General features: G+C 46.9%; 1 protein-coding gene and 1 pseudogene across 4 annotated transcripts in view; both read left to right on the forward strand.

Annotated features, from left to right (window-relative positions):
* The first annotated feature begins 1,651 nt into the window (after positions 1-1,651).
* Positions 1,652-2,568, forward strand: LOC118881279 (annotated as a pseudogene).
* A 9,662-nt stretch (positions 2,569-12,230) lies between these two features.
* ELMO2 (engulfment and cell motility 2) overlaps positions 12,231-12,555 on the forward strand; it is a 38,344-nt gene continuing 38,019 nt past the window's right edge. For 2 of the 4 annotated variants that reach the window (XM_036825464.1, XM_036825460.1), the window contains exon 1: positions 12,254-12,320. The gene's annotated coding sequence lies outside the window, so the exon portion shown is untranslated. Of the gene's footprint in view, positions 12,321-12,555 lie in introns of all 4 variants that reach the window. The other 2 variants (XM_036825462.1, XM_036825459.1) reach the window with 2 other exon arrangements.

Raw genomic sequence — 12,555 nt, forward strand, 5'->3', positions numbered from 1 at the left:
AAAAGTGAGGAGGGGGGTTAAAAGGAAATAACTATTATTTCAAATAAGGACAATTTTTGTAAAAGTTATCACGTGTGTGTGAAAAGGGAAAACGTATCTCCATATAAATCTATCTTGTTAATCATGGTAACACCTTACTTGATTTTTTGACTACTCGTTCTGTGGATTTCTAACAGGTAAGTTAAAGTTTCTCACAAAACTGTGGATTTGTTGTTTTTTCTTGTAATTCTATCAGGTTTAGTATTATATATCTCAATTCTATGTTACTAGGCACATATAAGCACAAAGACTAAACTTATTGGTAGAGTAAATATTTCATCAATATCTATTTTTGTCTTCTCAAATTATACTGATTATTTTTGCCTTGAAATCCATTTTGCCTAATGCTAAAATTGATGCTTTCCCTTTGCTGGCATTTGCGTGGAATACCTTTTTCCATCTCGGTATTTTCAGTTTTTCTATATTGCCCTGTTCTTGCTGTCTCTTATAAAACATCACACAGTTTGACTTTTTAAACTCAATTCAAGAGTCTTTGTCTTTTAACAGTGAATGTAATAGGTTTACATTTATTATGGTTATTGATATATTTGCACATGTTCTACCAATTTACCATGGATTTTCTATTGCATATGCTGTTTTCATGCTTCTCTTGCACCCCTGCTATTTGGTTAGTTGATAGCATTTTGTTTGTCCTCAATGTTTCTTCTGATGACTTGGAAAATACATATTCTGTTCCTATTATCTTTATATCTTTTTTAAAAAAATTTTTTTAGATTGATTGATTGATTGCTATGTTGGGTCTTCGTTTCTATGCTAGGGCTTTCTCTAGTTGCGGCGAGCGGGGGGCCGCTCTTCATTGCGGTGCGCGGGCCTCTCACTGCCGTGGCCTCTCTTGTGGCGGAGCACAGGCTCCAGACGCGCAGGCTCAGTAGTTGTGGCTCACGGGCCTAGTTGCTCCGCGGCATGTGGGATCTTCTCAGACCAGAGCTCGAACCCGTGTCCCCTGCATTAGCAGGCAGATTCTCAACCACTGCGCCACCAGGGAAGCCCCAGTCTTTATATCTTTGACACACATAGTTAAGCATATTCTTAATCAACATCTAGAGTTAATTAACATCTGTATCTTCCCACTAAATAGAATGAGGATCTTAGCATGCTTTTACTTTTCTCTCCTACCTCCTTCCCAGATTTCATACCTCTCCACCCCATGTTATCATCTTAGCTTTTAGTTAATTATTATAAGTAAAGATATTTATTTAGGGGCTTCCCTGGTGGCGCAGTGGTTGAGAATCTGCCTGCCAATGCAGGGGACGCGGGTTGGAGCCCTGGTCTGGGAAGATCCCACATGCCGCGGAGCAGCTCGGCCCGTGAGCCACAATTACTGAGCCTGCGCGTCTGGAGCCTGTGCTCGGCAACGAGAGGCCGCGACAGTGAGAGGCCCGTGCACTGCGATGAAGAGTGGCCCCCGCTTGCCACAACTAGAGAAAGCCCGCGCACAGAAACGAAGACCCAACAAAGCCATACATACATACATACATACATACATAAAAAAAAGAATGTAAGCAGACAAGAATAGCATTTAAAAAAAAAATAAACCAAAGGAAAAAAAAAAGATATCTATTTAGATTTAAAAATAAACCTTCCCCAGCGGCGTGCAGAATTATAAGGCTGTCTGCAGAGATTTGAAAAATGGCAACAAATGAAAGTATCAGCATCTTTAGTTCAGCATCCTTGGCTGTGGAATATGTAGATTCACTTTTACCTGAGAATCCTCTGCAGGAACCATTTAAAAATGCTTGGAACTATATGTTGAATAATTATACAAAGTTCCAGATGGCAACATGGGGATCCCTCATAGTTCATGAGGTCCTTTATTTCTTGTTCTGTTTACCTGCATTTTTGTTTCAATTTATACCTTACATGAAAAAGTACAAAATTCAAAAGGATAAGCTAGAAACGTGGGGAAATCAATGGAAATGTTTTAAAGTACTTCTCTTTAATCACTTTTGTATCCAGCTTCCTTTGATTTGTGGAACCTATTATTGTACAGAGTATTTCAATACTCCTTATGATTGGGAAACAATGCCAAGATGGTACATGCTTTTGGCAAGATGGTTTGGCTGTGCAGTGATTGAGATACCTGGCACTACTTCCTGCATAGGCTCTTACACCACAAAACAATATATAAGCATATCCATAAAATTCATCATGAGTTTCAGGCTCCATTTGGAATGGAAGCTGTATATGCACATCCTCTGGAAACCCTAATTCTTGGAACTGGATTTTTTCACTGGAATCATGCTTTTATGTGATCATGTTATTCTTCTTTGAGCCTGGGTGACCATGCGTTTGACAGAAACTGTTGATGTCCATAGTGGTTATGACAGTCCTCTCAACCCTTTAAATCTCATTCCTTTCTATGCTGGTTCTCGGTGTCACGATTTCCACCACATGAACTTCACTGGAAACTTTGCTTCGACATTTACATGGTGGGATAGACTTTTTGGAACAGACTCTCAATTTATTGCCTACAATGAGAAAATGAAGGCTGAGAAAAAGACTGAATAAACATCTCACATAAACCTTCCTGAAGATACACATTTCCTGAATTGAAGCTAGTAGCTAACATTGCTTCTGGGGAGTGGAAATAAATATGTCTTGGTTGCTAAGTGATAAAAAGAACATTAACAACTTTTAATTATCTTCCTAGTGGGAACTTTTATATGTTTAAGTACAGTTTCCCTGAGGAAGCTTTAAAGGCCATGTTGCTAACCTCACAAAAAGGATTTAAGTAATGGAAGGAGTATTAATGTAGGTCTTTTTCCCAAGTTGTACTATAGGCCTGAAGCTGAAATTGGTCTTCAAACCTTTTATTTTATTTTATTTTTTTAATTTATTTTTATTTATTTATTTTTGGCTGCATTGGGTCTTTGTTGCTGAGCGAGCGGGCTTTCTCTAGTTGCAGTGAGCGGGGGCTACTCTTCGTTGTGGTGTGCGGGTTTCTCATTGCGGTGGCTTCTTTTGTTGCAGAGCATGGGCTCTGGGCGCGTGGGTTTCAGTAGTTGTGACACATGGGCTCAGTAGTTGTGGCTCGTGGGCTCTAGAGCACAGGCTCAGTAGTTGTGATGCACAGGCTTAGTTGCTCCGTGGCATGTGGGATCTTCCCAGATCAGGGCTCGAACCCGTGTCCCCAGGATTGGCAGGCGGGTTCTTAACCACTGCACCACCAGGGAAGCCCTCCCATTTTCTTTCGTGGGATTCCTGTGAGCATCACCCCAGCATCACTCATTGACCTTGGCAGTGGCCATTTCTTCCTGTAACACCAGTTGAATCCAGTTTGCAAGTTTTTAAACACTTACAGAAGCCTTCTTATGCCCCTGCAGACACCAGCACCTGCTGTGCAGCACCCCGTCCTCAAAGGTCTGCATCCCACCCTCATAGCCCCTCCTCTGAGCTCAGACACCAGCACAAGCTGGCCAGGAAACCCTCCTCAGAGGTTTCTGAAACCACGTCTAAGTTTTAATAACGTCATTGTCTTTCCTTTGTTCCTTGAGCCTTAGGGGTGGTAGATGCTTCCTGCAGTCACTGCCTCTGTGAGAACTTCGAGTTCTTTTGATCCTTTTTTAGTTATCCACTTAACAACTTTATACCTAGCTAACGATGCTTTATATTGATTGATCTCTTTTAAATAACTGGTGTGGTTTCTAACTCCTGACTAGATAGACCCTGACTCATACATACCCTGGAAGGGGTGGACCATCCCTCAGGCCAAGATGTGACCGTACACCTAAATGAAGACCTAAATGAAGACGTAAAGTCTCCAATGGAAGTGGGTGAACTTCAAAAGAGGATTGGTCAGCCATTGAAGACTGGACCAGCGAGAGCCAGCAGCACAAACCCCAGCAGGACATCCTCAGCAGTGACAAGAGGACAAACCATCGTCAGCTGTAGCCTGGATGACCATAAAGAGCTCTGTTGGAGGATGAGCCCACCACTCAGCATGGCGACCAGCTAGATTTAGTGCTTCCTTGTGTACAGGAGTGCGTGGCCGCTCAGCATAGTCTCATGAGCAAAGCAAAGGGTTAATCTTACACAGGTTTGGGGAAGAGTCTGCTTTGGGATTGCGTTGGTTCCAAAAGCAGGAGTGGGGTGATGCCAGCCTTAGAAGCATGTTCATTTCAGTGAGTCCACTGCAGATTGGCTGGTTTTCAAAGCACAGACTGTCACTGATTGGTTGGTTTCAGAGGCAGGATCAGTGACGTGAGTTGCCCTTGACCTGTTAGACAGGTTTAAGACCAATTCTGTTGTTTATTTATTACTAGGACTGTAGAAAAATCAGTCTTTTCCTAGGAGTGTACAGGCTTTTTAATATTCACATCCCATTTGGTCCTCCTGCTTCCATCTTTGAATCCTACCAGCCATTCTCAACACAGTCTGATCACAGCACCCAAGAGATCTTTTTGCAAAACTCAAATTGGATCGTGTCATTCCCCTGCTTCCAACCCTCTCATGGATTCCTGTTGCACGTAGAACAAAACTGAAACTTTCCACAGCAGAGCTGACAAGACCTGCATTAGCTGGCTTCTCCCCGCCCTTCTCTTCCCTTTGTTTGATCTAACGACCCAGTTCAAGTCAGGATCTCTTCTACCTCCAAGGCTTCCCACGTTGCTGGCCCTTCTGCCTGGAACACTCTCCCCTTCACCCTTCACCTGGAAAACTCCTATTCATCCATCAAGTCTCAATATAATCATCACCTCCTCAGAGAGGACCTCCATGACTGTGCAGTCCTCCTGCTTTAGTTGCTGAAATGTGGGGAAATGAGCCTAATCATTCTCCTATAACATTTATCCCTGTTTATAATAACACATTTTTTAATTAATTAATTAAGCTAGTTATTTGCTTGTTTGTTTGCTGTCTATCTTCCCTGCAGGGCTCTGAATGCTCTGAGGGCAGAGACCACGTTTGTTTTGCTCACCGCTATACAACCAATGGCTGGCGTACACCAAGCACTCAGCAAATATTTGTGGAAAGAAAAGATAAACTCTCAAGTAGGGAAGTCTTCCTACAATAAACAGGAGCCCCTTCACATGGTCTCCTCCCCCAGCCAGAACTACACGGCCAGGCCCTCTAGCAAGATTAATTTTCTGGCCACGGCATGCGGGATCTTAGCTCCCCGACCAGGGATCAAACCTACGACCTCTGTAGTGGAAGCATGGAGTCTTAACCACTGGACCTCTAAGGAAGTCCCAAGAGTGGGTCTTCATTTCTTCTATCATGGCCACCTCAGCTTCTCAAGAAACAGGCACCTGCTCCAGACAAACCAGGCCAGTTCAATAACACTCATGGAGGTGTTTAGGGAGCAAAGGAAGCACCGGCTAAGACAGGAACCCTCACCCCACACCCAGGCTCTGATCTCTAGGGCTGGGCTTACAATTAGAGGGATGAAGGCAAGGGATGATGAGTCAAAGGGGCCCTGGGTCAGCAAGGCTACCTCACTCTCCCCCCACACCCAACACACACACACACACACACACACACACACACACACACACACCCACCACATCTGTTTGGCCATTAATAACAACCCCCAATGACTGAACGCCTACTCAGAGCTACAAGCAGAAACTTTACTTGGCTTTACCTCATATAACTCCCTCACCAGCCCCACGAATCAATTTCTAGTATTATCCCTATTTTACAGATGAGGACAATACATTTCAGAGAGGTCAAGCAAACTGCCTGAGGACCCACGGTAAAGATGGCAATACTCAGCCTGAATAGCCATAGCAATCGTTAAAGTAGTGAAATTCCCACGCATTATTAGCTGGTAAATAGTAGATGCCTCAAACCCCTGAGCGTTTTCTCCACTCCCGCAGCAGCCCTGACCTCTCCCGCCACCTTTAACCCCTTCACCTCCCCACATTCCAGTAACTAAAGGGTTAAAGCAAAGCGGCCCTGCAAGGGGCAGGGAAATCCTCTAGGAATCTTCTCCAGGAGCTGTCTGTTCTGAGCCGGCAGTATTCATGCCTCACTGGCTGCTAAATATTTCACATTATTATTTAGGATTCTCTGCTTCTGTTGTAACTAAGATGTTCCCGCTGGAGAAGTAGATCCAGGAAGCCCAGCTTCGCGTTGGCCAGGGGCTTATCTCCGGTTCAGAGGGATGCAGAGGGCTGTAAGAGCAGTCCCCCTTCCCCTTCCCCGCCCCCGCTTGAGTCCAGAAAGCAGCAGATTCACCACCAAACCCTAGTATGCTTACCATTTTCTTTTCTTTTTTTGTAAATTAATTTATTTTTGGCTGTGTTGGGTCTTCGTTTCTGTGCGAGGGCTTTCTCTAGTTGCGGCAAGCGGGGGCCACTCTTCATTGCGGTGCGCGGGCCTTTCACTGTCGTGGCCTCTCTTGTGGCGGAGCACAGGCTCCAGGCGCGCAGGCTCAGTAGTTGTGGCTCACGGGCCTAGGTGCTCCGTGGCATGTGGGATCTTCCCAGACCAGGGCTCGAACCCGTGTCCCCTGCATTGGCAGGCAGATTCTCAACCACTGCGCCACCAGGGAAGCCTGCTTACCATTTTCTAAGAAATTATCGAGCCATTGCTGTGTGTCCTCTCTCATTTAAGCCGTTTACAGGGTACTAGCAGGGACGGGGCGGGGGGCTGAGGAGGGCGCTCCGGATCTAAAGAATGGCCATTTGGTGGTTTCCAGAGCATGGACGCCAAGGTTAGCGTCCAGTTGCTCAAGCCCCAGACCTGCCACTTAAGAGCCATAGAGCAAATGACTTAACCTCTCTGTGCTTCAGTTACCTCTTGTGAAAAATGGGAGTAATAATAATAATTCTGACTTCAGCGGGTTGGGGTGAAGGTTCAATTAGATGCAGTATGTAAACGTCCCTAAGAGTAAATAAAATTAATGTAAAATCTTTAAAACAGTGCCTGTCCCTACCCTAATGCTATATTGGTAAGTGGTAGCTATTAGTTCTGTTTACTAGGTGTGCTAGCCATTTTGCAAATCTCACTGAATACACTGAATACGGTCCCCTGATGCCCTGCCGCAACACGCGCCCGCGCGAGCACACACGGAGCTACGGATGCTGGTAGATGATTTCCTACGCCAGCAGAGGGCTCCGGGCTCACACAAGCGGCTGGAGCAGGTCCCTGCTGGGGCTGACAGCTGACAGCTCACCAAGGCCTCCACCTCCCACGCCCTGCTCCGCTTCCACTCACACAGATACAAGATAAGCCCCTCGTTCCTGGAAGAATGATCTTCGCAAATTAAGTTATCGTGAGTTATGTGAACCCCCAACCTGCAAGAGCTGAAGCTAGACTTACTGTCTGCCTCCTGCCCTTTGCTTCCCACTGAAAGAACCAAGTCACCATGACTTCTCTTAATGACGCTTCAGTCGCCTGGTTTAGTCATTTTTCTTCTCTTTCTGAGGCAGAGAGATGTCTTAAGGGAGACAACACAATGTTGCAGGAGAGGCCCAGGTCTTGAAATTAGAACTGGATTTTAATATTGGCTTCACCACTCCGCCAAATAACCCCGGGCAAATGGCTAACTCTCTGTGCCTCAGTTTCTTCATTTGTATAATAAAGGTAATAAGAGTATGTACCGCATAGGAATGTGAGGATCGAAGGAGATAAATCATGAAAAGAACTTAGCGCAAAATCTCATATGTATCCGGGCCTAACAAGTGTTGGACAAAAAGAGTGAAATGCCCAGGTGTATTGTTTTCAGTGATGGGTATAAAGAGAAGGTCATGTACTGTGAGGTCAGACTGACTTGGGTACCAAACAGGCTGTGTGGCAAGTTTCTTTGCATCTCTAAACCTCAGTCTTCCTCATCTGTAAAATGGGCACCCTGGGGCTTCCTTAGTGGTACAGTAGTTAAGAATCCACCTGCCAATGCAGGGGACACGGGTTCGATCCCTGGTCCGGGAAGATCCCACATGCTGCAGAGCAGCTAAGCCCGTGTACCACAACTACTGAGCCTGCGCTCTAGAGCCTGCGAGCCACAACTACTGAGGCTGTGTGCCACAACTACTGAAGCCCACACGCCTGGAGCCCGTGCTCCGCAACAAGAGAAGCCACCGCAATGAGAAGCCTGCGCACCGCAACTAAGAGTAGGCCCCGCTCGCTGCAATAAGAGAAAAGCCTGCACACTGCAACGAAGACCCAACGCAGCCAAAAATGAAATAAAAAAATAATAATAATAAATAAAAGGACACCCTAGAGCTCCATTGAAAATTGGCAGTTTTTTTTTTTTATAAATTTATTTATGTATTTATTTTTGGCTGCGTTGGGTCTTCGCTGCTGTGCGTGGGCTTTCTCTAGTTGCAGTGAGTGGGCTACTCTTCGAATAATAATTCGGGCTTCCCTGGTGGCGCAGTGGAGAATCCGCCTGCCAATGCAGGGGACATGGGTTTGAGCCCTGTTATCCCCATTGTACAGAAGAGGAGACTGAGCCTCAGAGAGATCTAGTAACTTACCCAAGAACGCACAGCTGGTAAGTAACTGTATGGTTAGGCCATTCAAGATGGCTGTTTTCTTGCTCTCTCTACATCCCCTGCTCAACCAGGTCCTGCTTCACTCACATGACTATCCAATTCTCTTAATTATAGGGCTTAATTAGTCCCTGGTAACTTATGTGCCAATTCCCCCTATAAACGGTACCCTCCTTCTCCCCCAGGTTGCAAAGGGAGAGTGCTGCCATGTCTTGCCCACCATCTGCCACACACAGTGGGGTGTCACTCTGGAACCCTTTGTGTAAGAGACCCCTGCCCAATAAGCCATTGATGTCTCTGTCTCTGTCTCCAGACTCTTTCTTCGGTCTTAGGGGCCTGCGAGGAGCAGTCCAACAGTTACAAAGGGCTCTGTATAATTACAAGGCCGAGGGATTGTACCTATTTTGCCATACCAGCTGCCAGACACTGTGCTGGGTTCGTATAATGATAACATTCAGCTTCAGGTACTTCTCTCAGTTGATCTCAGCCTGAAAACAAGGCATCTGGCCTCAGTTGCCCAGGGGTAGCAGCTGGAAGTGGAGGTAGAGGGATCTGGAATTCTTGTCTTGTGTAGTAGTCTTGGTGGAGCTGTCAGTCAGGGCACCTGCCTTCCTTAGCTAAGGGGAGGGCATGTTACCTGAGCACAGCCACTGGACTCTTGCTCCAGGGACCCTGACTCTGATCAAAGAAAGGTCTGATCAAGAAAGGGGAGAAAAGGATGGAACTAATTCATTTTGCCTACCTAAACGCCCAGAGCATCTCCAGGCTCCGTCCTTGTCTAAGCCTAGTCCTCCAGCTTCCTGTCACCTCTGTGAATTAGCTACTAGCCTGCCAATATACTCCTTTTCTGCTAAAATTAGCCAGAGTTGGTTCCTGAAACTTGCAATTAAAGAACCTGCACTGGCAAATCAGGCGGGGAAAGAGACAAAGTATTGTAAAGCTAAAGTGAATGATTTATTCCTTGGATAAATGTGTACTGAGCAGGGCCAGGGCTAGGGTGAAGCAAGTGAGATACCCAGGGCACCAAATTTAAGGAAGCTTTCACTCAACCCCCTCCCCCACAAAAAAATTCAGTGGCTTAAAGAACAAGGATTACTTCTCTTTCACATGAGAGTATGAAGTGATCTAGAATTGTTCCAGGTCAGCAGGTAGCGTTCTGCTCCATTCAGGGACACTGGCACTTTCTATTTGGTGATCCTGTCATCCCCTAGCACATTATCATCATCACAAGGCCGGGAGAAGGGGTTTTGGCGGACAGCTAGCAGACTCCATGGAAGTCATTGCCCACGTGGAGCCTATTTTCCAGCAGATTCTATTCTTAGTAATAAAAGGCTGCTGGGGAAACATACTCACAGACTAGAGAACGAACTTATGGTTACCAGGGGAGGGGAGGGGGGGAGAGTTAGAGAGTTTGGGATTGACATGTACACACTGCTATATTTAAAATAGATAACCAGCAAGGACCTACTGTATAGCACAGGGAACTCTGCTCAATATTATGTAAATAATATTATTCTTTTCCTAAATGGGAAAAGAATTTGAAAAAGAATAGACACATGCATATGTATAACTGAATCACTTTGCTGTACACCTGAAACTAACACAACATTGTTAATGAACTATACTCCAATGTAAAATAAAAAGTTTTTAAAAAGTGATAAAAATATAAAAGGTTGCTAGGTATAAGCCCTTGGGGGTTCAGGGAGGGAGATGTGTTTATGGGCTGCAGTAAATGGGGAAGGCAGGAAGAAGTGGGAGAATGTTCCCGAAGAGGGGAACTACAGGAGTTACCCCTGGAGCCTGGGAAAGGTAAAATGAACTTGGCCTGTCATCTTGCAATGGGGCAGGAAAAAGATCTGCTAGACGAAGGTGGAACTCTCATGCCTTCTCACAACCCAGTTTTGTAGTCAGAAGATGAAATTGGGAATGAGGAAAGCTGGACCTGAGTTCTAGTTCCTGAGTTGACCTCAGGTATACTCCTTAACCTTGCCAAGCCTTTGATTTTTCTTTGTAAAATGATGAGGATGATAACATCATCAACAATAATAATTCGGGCTTCCCTGGTGGCGCAGTGGAGAATCCGCCTGCCAATGCAGGGGACACGGGTTCGAGCCCTGGTCCAGGAAGATCCCACATTCCGTGGAGCAGCTAAGCCTGTGCGCCACAACTACTGAAGCCCGTGCTCCGCAACAAGAGAAGCCACCACAATGAGAAGCCCGTGCACCACAACGAGGAGTAGACCCTGCTCCCTGCAACTAGAGAAAGCCCACGCGCAGCAACGAAGACCCATCGCAACCAATAAATAAATAAATAAATAAATAAATTTTATTTTTAAAAAACAATAATAATTCATTAATAATTAAAAAGAAGAGTATGAATAATAACAACGTTGCTGTGAGGATTCCACAAAGCAATGGTCTGTAAAAGGCTTTGGTAACCAAAGCACTGTAGACTGGGGGTGGGCAACTTACAGCCACAGGCCAACACCTATGTATTTTGTAAATAAAGCTGCACTGGAACACAGTCACCCTCATGGGTTTACATTGTCTGTGGCTGCTTTCACACTACAACAGCACAGCTGAATAGTTTGACAGAGACTGTGTAGCGAAAAGCATTCACTATCTGGATATTTATGGAAAGTTTGCTGGTGACTTCTGCAAGGGCTGTAGTAATGTTAGCTATCACTAAGCCTCAACCTCCGTGAGCATCGTTGTATTCACCAGTAAAAGAGGACTAATAAATACCATCTTCAGTTCCAAGATGTTTTGAGGATCAAATGAAACAATATATGTAAAACTGCTTTTCAGATGCTTTGCAGACTGTGAAGTGCTATATAAATGGCAGTCGTTATTTAGTGTCTTTGCTGAGTATCAGTTTCATCATTTAGTCTCTCCCTTGAGCATCTATAAAACGGACAACAAAATACCCACCTCTCGGGGTGGTTGTAAGGATCTGTGAGACAAAGTGGTTAGAGCATAGACTTTAGAATCAAACAAGCACGGGCTGGCCTCTTGCTCTGTCCATCACTAGTTGTACGATCAGGGGACCCACATAACACCTACATCAGAGTTGCTGTGAGTGTAAAGGGACGTGGCACGAGTGAGGCGCTGGCACAGTGCCCGGCCTTGTTCCGATCTGCAGGTGCAGTGACGAATACCACCTCCCACGGGTCCCTATCAACAGTACAGCTGATCTGTACCCCTCTGCCTCTGCTCCGCGCCCACGGTCAGCCCTGGGTGCCGGTATAATTAGCTCCGGCTCGGTGGTGAGCAGCCGCGGCTGCTCAAAGCCTCTGACACGACTGTCACCTCCCACTCAGTTCTCCAAACCACAGTTATCCCACTGTTGAGTGCGTTACATGCCTGCTGGGCACCGGGTTGAGTGCCACCAGAGGACATCTGAGCCTTCAAAACCTCTGATTTATCACAAGGAACACGGGCTGTGCCAAAAGAAAAGTTTCGGGGAGCGATGGGGGGGATGGGGGGGAAGAAATGCTGCCTCTTGCGTTTGCTGAGAAATCCCATTCTTCCAAAACCCAGAGCCCGCGGCGGGGGAGACTGACTGTGTCTTTAAGAGGCCTCCGCTAGCAGGGCGGGGACCGGCGGCTCCTCACTCCCAGCCCTGGCAGCTGGTCCCGCCCTCTTTTGAGTGACAGGCAGCCAACCCAATTGGAGAAGGAGAGTTCAGCGTGACGGCGAAATGGAGCAATAGGAGCCCGGGTCGGCCTGCGTGGGGCGGGGCCCTGGGAAGGCGGGGCGGGCGGAGGCTAGTGGAGCGGCGGCTGGGAGACCTGGGCGCGGGAGCTGGGCCTAGGTCGGCTCCCTGGTGAGTGTGGGACGCGCCGGGGGTCGGGGCGCGCCAGGCCGCGGGGAGGGCCCTGGCCCGAGGGACGCAGGGCGGAGAGGCCGGGCCGGGAAGTAGGCGGAGGGCTGCGGCCTGCTTCTGCCCAGGGGCCTGGGGGGCTGGAGAGGGCGGGCCTGGGATGCACCGCGCAGGTTCGACAAGCCCCTGAGGGGTCGCGGCCCAAGTGGGTCCGCCGGGCCCGAGGGTCACTGGGTCC

This window comes from Balaenoptera musculus, chromosome 15 (genome assembly GCF_009873245.2).
Source record: "Balaenoptera musculus isolate JJ_BM4_2016_0621 chromosome 15, mBalMus1.pri.v3, whole genome shotgun sequence".
Classification (NCBI taxonomy): domain Eukaryota; kingdom Metazoa; phylum Chordata; class Mammalia; order Artiodactyla; family Balaenopteridae; genus Balaenoptera; species Balaenoptera musculus.